Raw genomic sequence first — 6,743 nt, forward strand, 5'->3', positions numbered from 1 at the left:
TACAAATAATTATAAGAACAAGTTAAGAATAAATGCACTCCCAGAGCAAGAAGAGGAAAAAGAAAGAGAGAAGGGATAAGAAGAAGTGCAATAGAGATTTTTATAGTGGTTTGGCAAAACCGGCCGACATCCACTCTCATGAAGATCTCCTGTCTTCGTGCTTCCATTATCCGGACGTATTTCTTACGTTGAAGTCCAAACCATTTACAAACCAAACTATATCCCAAGGCTTGCCGAGGTTCTTCCGGTGCCTCTCCACCAACTTGAGCTTTGCCCCCAAGTTCGTGACCGAGGGTTGACAAGGTGCCCTCCACCAAATTACAATGAAAGTAATCCTCTCAAAGGAGAAGTGTACAAATGTAAGCTCACTAGAAATCTAAGACAATAAGACTTGACTTGATCTCCAACTTGGATCTTCTTCTTCAAGTCTTGAGTCTTTTATCTCCATATTCATGGATCACCTTTTTCCTTTGGTTCGAGTTATCTTCAAGTTTGATCATGCCTTGGAACCTTGCAACTTCCCTGGCGCCAAATGATGTTCAAACTTTGGTCCAAGCCTTGCTTGCTTAGTACATTTATTCTAACACTAATTGCAGGAATCAGATCATAAATAATATGAAGAATCATATTATGTTTAGAATCATCAAAACATGACTTGAGAAAGTGACAAAGGTTGAACCCTTGGGCTAACACATCTGAAATTATTTCTGATCTAATTTAGGCAACTAACATATATACCCATGGGAAAGTCCTAAATTTGAATTTATTATACTACTTTATGAAATACCCTCCAATTTGTATAACTTTAAGTATTATTTCAGGGGTATTTTAGTAAAAATAAGCCATATGTTTTTTCGAACGATTCCTATTTTCAGTATTTTGTCATTCATCTCTCTTAAGTCTTGAGTCACCCTCTTCTCTTTCTTCTTCAGCCATTGACCCTAAGTCCCTAACACATTGTGCCGTCGTCGTTGCAGCTTGTACTCGCGCTCGCGAGCAGGACCTGCTTGGACACACTGCGATGGATGGTCCAATATGAAATGGATTATGAACGAGACATGGGAAGTAGGATCCGAAGAACACTCCAAATCTGATCTGGCCCGTGAGGAATTTGAATAGATAGTGACTAAGACATAGGCGGATCGACCTGAAGTGGATCTGTCGGACCCGGGTTGCCCAAACTCTATCAATCAAAGTATAATTTTAGGCACCCAGGGTCTTGGGGCTTCCATCTCGAAACTATAAACTCCTCACAATCCATGCTAGAACATGACTCCTTCCATCATCGTCTTATATGTGAGGGGCAATGAGGGAAAGAGATTGAGAGAATTGAGAGGGCATGAGTGAGGAGAGCGTGAGAAGTGGGTAGAAGAAAACAGTTGGTAAGTTAATATTCCATGAAAAAAAATAATTTAATGTTCTAAATCTCTCTGGTGAACTTCAAGCTTAAGAGCATACATAAATCAACCATGCAAATACATGTATGTATAGCTTCATTTACATGCATATGTGGATGGGATAAATGGCCACGCGCGTGAACCACCATCATACATGGATATGACATTGCCATGCACTTAAGGATAATCCATCATTGCTAAGATACGTCATCATTGTCGTGCCATTGTTTTGTTTTACTTCGTTTTTGAATGAGAACAGTAATATCATTTTCTTTTTCTGGCAACGGATATTTCATGCATTAAATGCACATCACAACTTTCCTCCAGATGCATCTTCCTGCCTTTGCTTTCTAAATATGTTGGTAGGGTTTTGGGGGTACCCTTTCTTTTCTCATATCCTTCCCACACTTGCCTTTTGTCTTCTTTCCTTGTCTTCTAGATAGTGAGAGACGTATCATTTCCCCCCTTTTCATATAATGGGGCGTACTCACCTTGTCTTTAATTGTTTAACCAGCTATCAAAATGTTATTACAATTCCTGCAAAGCTTTCAGCTGCAAATTAAAAAGTATAAGACAAGGTGACCTTGCCCCACTATCAAAACATGGTGGTACAGATATCAATATAGATACATATTTGGCTCTGATATTCTCACGACCATGTTTTAAATCTGGGTAAAATTACCTTCTGTTTTACACTTTTGAGCTAACTATTAGAATTCCCTAAGCAACCAATCAGATCAGAATAAGGTCATGCAGATATCAGTCCCCTAAATGATATTTCCACCCCCTCTAAAAGTCCAATACAAGCACGAACCATGATACAAGTGATATGGATAGACAACAATGGATTAGACTTCAAAAAGCTATAAAATTGTTCATGTAATTAGGTTCTAATTTTCCAAGCCTCTATAATAAAAGAAGAAAATATGGAAGGGCATGACTAGTTTCAACAGGTACCACTCACGGCGGAGGTTAGAGGGAGCCATACTACTATAACTACAATGCGCACTAGAGAAATCAAAAGGTCTATCTTCTCCTGGATAGACTTGACATGATAGAACAAACTACAAAGACATCACTAGAAGAAAACAAAGAAAATATATATATTTCTATGGATTTGAACAAAATCAAGCTTTCTCTTTCTCTACCCCGTTCCAAAATCCTCATCCTTTTATACCTGCTGACACCCAAAACAAAATAAAATGAGTGAAAATTATCAAACTACCCTTGAACTGTCCATGATGACACATATTATACACATTTTTACGAGGGGCATTTTGGGTGATTTCTAAAATATTAGGTGCAATCATGTCTGTTTGAAAACCTTAATTTACCCTAATTTCACTTCTCATTGTAATTCATATACCCAAAATCTGATGATTAAGAGAAACAAATTCAGAATGATTATAGCAAGAGGCATGAAGAAATCATTAAGAGAAACAACTGCATGAGAAATTTATTTGAGTTTTTCACCCAAATGAAAAAAAAAAAAAAAAATGGTGAAAACCCAACATGCAAAAACATTAATGAAAAAGGTTATATGTTTGAATCAAAAGATTAAAAATTAAATTTCCTCCTTCTGTACATGTGGGCCCCATTAATTATTTGGGGCTATTTTTCTCTATGGCTGCACACTAAATTAATTTTCTCAATGATACGTAAAGATATTTCCCATGTTTGCAATTAGAAAACAGTAGTCCACCGAAAAAGAAAAAAGTGGTAATAGTGTACTGCAGAAAATAAACATTCCATAATTTATGAGTCCAATCAGACCCTACAAATGGCTGAATGAGTTCAACTTCAAAATAGTACTCTATAAACCATATATTCCAGTTAACATTCTTAATTTATGAACTTATTTCCCACATTTCTTTCTTCAGAGATCCATCTTTCAAATTTTATTTCTGACATTGCCAAAAAGTATTTAAATAGGTTGAATATTAGTCTCTCTAGCATGTCATTTTATGATACCTACTTCTTCTTTTTTCACAGAAGAAATAAGAAGTGAAATAAGAAAACATACCATGAATTTGAGGATAGTCTTAAGAAGGCGCGATGCCCCGACGATCATCATCCCCAGCTCTAGGTTGTGAGAGCTGACCCAATGGCCCAATGCTACCCGAGACGTTCATCCCCAGTAGGCTTGAATCATAAGCACCGTTCATGCCCAGCCTAGCCATCTCTGCATCATAGTTCCTCATCATCATCTGCTGTTCACGGGTGAAGACCTGTTCCCGGCCCAGCCCAATCCCCATCGGAGAATTTCCGATAAGGCCGTGCCCGGTAATGCCCACATTCTGGTACTTTGAGAGCTCAGACCTAGCACAACTGAGATCCATTTGGAGCTGTTTAAGTTGGTGCTGCAAGAGGGAGATGACACGAACACAGCCATAGACTGGGTCGCGAAGCCTCATGTCGGCCTCGTAGGCCAGAGAATTCACGGCGTCTTCACGCTGGGCTGGGTGGAGCTCGTTGAGGAGTTTGGTGACATTGCTCGCTCCGAAGACCTTGTGGACGTTAGCAAATTTCTGGGGCTGGTCTGGAGGGAAGTAGGGTGCGAAGACGCAGTCCTGCTGGCATTTCCGCCGGAGGAACTTGCACGCGGCGCAAGGGGAGTTTGAAGCTGCCATCTGAGCGTTGGTCTGGCGTAAACAGTTGAGGTCTTAGATGAATTTTCACCAAGATAGATTAGCTTGAAAGAGAGTAGTGTGGTGCAATTACCGCTGCAATGAGAAAGACATGAAATTTAACTAAAAACAGTAGTGATAGAATGGAAAATTTTGACCGAATTGAAGCAATTAGTATATTGATTAATTGGTAACAGATTTATGTCGTGAGATTAGAACTGGAATGGGGAACATTTGAAATTCGGGATTTTTTTTCTATTTTTCTTTGACTGTACAAAACAAGAAAAGAAAATGCAAAAAAAGAGTGGTCAGGAAGAGAAAAAGCTTAATTTTTGAATTACTGTTGTAATTTCTTTGTTGGCTTGGTGTGAAATGATTTTTTCGGAAAACCCAAATGGGGTGCAATTCCAACTGAGGAGAAGAATGGAATGAAATTCAGAAATATTTTGCATAAAATTCCTGAAACTAAAAACGTAAGCTTTTACTGCTAAACACGCTACTGCAATTAGACATGATATTATATATTTTTCTTTACCAACGGCTGAATCAAACATTGAAATAAGTGTTCTGCTTAGACTGCTTAGTCAGTATGGTTGCTTCAAATAAATTAAATAAGTAGCAGGACAAAATTGACGTTGAATTCCTGCCAATTTTTTTTTTTTAAAAAATCGTTTTTTTTTTTTTTTTTTGATTGGTAAGATAGGGCTAGGCAGGACCCCAACCAGATATCATAAAAGGAGAAAGAGTACAAAGTTAGGGGGGCTCGAAGGCCACACCAAAGGGAACAAACTGCCTTGGAATTACAGTTAAGCACCCATCAGCGATGGGGGAGGGGAGGGGAGGGGAGGGGGGCTACAAAAGAGGGGGCAATCCACAGCTTGACAGGGAAAAAAGAAAATGAACAATACCCAGTTAACCAAAGAAGAGGGGGGTACAAAAAATCGCTTTTTATGTATAAGGTTAGGAGAATTGAGGAGGCTTAAGTTTATAAAGTAATAATTTAGCGTGGCACCAACAAGGCCATGTATCAGATTCAGAGGAAGATCTTTATCTATAAAAATAAAACGAAATAGAGAGAGAGAGAGAGAGAGAGAGAGAGAGAGAGAGAGAGAGAGAAATTAAGTGTATTTCAGGTGCAGGAGAAATGAAATTCTAATTAACCTTACCGAGAAGAAAATGGCATGGTATAAAGAACAAAATTCTAAAAAAAATCATACCTCTGACGATACAGGCGTCAATATATGTTTAATGGATGAACTCTTCTTCTCTTCCCTTAACCTAATTTTAACGACAGTTAATAGGAGAAAGATAGAAAAATGAGAACTCATTTTAGAGAGAGATAGAGAAAGAGAGAGGATCTGCTGATTTATTCTCTACATCTAATATTCAATGGAAAAAAAATAAAAAAAATATTTAAAAATATATAAAGTCCAAAGATCCGTACCTTTTTCAGTTGCTTCCGTTCCTCGATCTGATGCCGATATTCGATTCGATTTGAAACCTTTTTTTTTTTTTCCTTTTTCTGTATTTTATTTTGTTGAAGGAATTTGAGGTTGCGAGATTTGCAACGGATCCAAAAGGATAAGTCAAATTAAGAGATTGAGCTGTAAAAAGGATGAGATCAAACCTTGAATAAGCGAAAATGCGGATCTGAAAAGATTTATACAAAAATCAATCGAACTAAATTTCAAATCCGTTAGAGATCTAAACAATATATCGTCAATACATTGTTTAGAAGAGATTTAATTTTTCTAAGGAAAGAATTTTGAGATCTTGAAAAATAGAAGAATTTTAGATGATTTTACCAGTGGATTTGGATCAGATCTCGTGAAATTTTAACCGAATCAAAGAGCATTCTCATCATTCCTTTTGAAGAAGATCAGATCTGAATAAAAAAAAATCGAAAATAATCGCCTAAAAATGGAGAAAATGAAGCGATCTGAGAGACGACTATTTTTTTTTATTTTTTTTAACTCTCTCTTCGTCTCCTCGATTTCTACAGTCTTCTTTCTTCTCTTCGAAATCTACAAACTTTTAAGTTTTTTAACTCGCTTTTTCTACACGTTCTTCGAACAAAGACGGTTTTCACCTTTTTTCGTCTTTCTTTCTTAAAACTTACTCTACCGAGATTTTTACCTCTCTATTTTTCGCCTTTCCTTGCTTAGATCTCTTTTCTACTTCTAGAGAGAGATTTTTTTATCCTCTCGTTCGCTTTATATTCTTCACGCAAATAAGTCCTCTGCTCGTCTTCTTTTCACCTCCGTTTTTTTCGCCGGAATACTGACGGATTTCTCTCCGACTAGCCGGAAAACACAAAGGAAAAGTTAGAGAGAGATGAAGACAAATCGAGAAAAAAGGTTTTGTCAGCAAAGAAAGAGCACGGAAAGATGGTGGAGAGAGAGAGAGAGAGAGAGAGAGAGAGAGAGCGCGAGTGAGCGAGGGCGGAGCAAAAGGGCGGCGAAGAGAATGAGAGAGATTTATAGTAAGATTATGATTAAAGGGGGGGAGAATAAAAAATTCGCACCCCCTGTTGGATAATTTGCACCCCGTTTAAAGGAGGGTATGTCGTAGATTTTACGGTTTAAAGGGGTGTGAATTATCCTAATGGGGGTGCGAATTTGTTTTTGCCCTACAAAAGGTAGCTATCTGACGTTTGATCGCCGGAAAATTCCCCCCCTAAGGAGTCGCGGAAAGCGACCCGCGTGGTCACAGACTCACA

At 38.0% G+C, this 6,743-nt stretch overlaps 1 pseudogene across 5 annotated transcripts; it reads right to left on the reverse strand.

The window, feature by feature from the left end:
- Window positions 1-1,422: 1,422 nt before the first annotated feature.
- LOC143862262 (protein ASYMMETRIC LEAVES 2 pseudogene) lies at window positions 1,423-6,482 on the reverse strand (annotated as a pseudogene). Of its 5 annotated transcripts, none has more exons than XR_013240242.1 (5): window positions 5,830-6,482; window positions 5,469-5,628; window positions 5,242-5,302; window positions 3,421-4,120; window positions 1,423-1,949 (listed from the first exon to the last, which is right to left on the reverse strand). The product of XR_013240242.1 is annotated as a protein ASYMMETRIC LEAVES 2 pseudogene, transcript variant X4 (transcript). The 5 variants fall into 5 exon arrangements; XR_013240243.1 differs by lacking the exon at window positions 1,423-1,949 and adding an exon at window positions 2,246-2,574 and having other exon boundaries at window positions 3,421-4,039; XR_013240241.1 differs by lacking the exon at window positions 1,423-1,949 and adding an exon at window positions 2,246-2,574 and having other exon boundaries at window positions 6,161-6,481.
- Between the last annotated feature and the right edge of the window lie 261 nt (window positions 6,483-6,743).

This window comes from Tasmannia lanceolata, unplaced genomic scaffold (genome assembly GCF_043159265.1).
Source record: "Tasmannia lanceolata isolate RefF3 unplaced genomic scaffold, GAP_Taslan_0.1 ptg000037l, whole genome shotgun sequence".
In the NCBI taxonomy this organism is placed as follows: domain Eukaryota; kingdom Viridiplantae; phylum Streptophyta; class Magnoliopsida; order Canellales; family Winteraceae; genus Tasmannia; species Tasmannia lanceolata.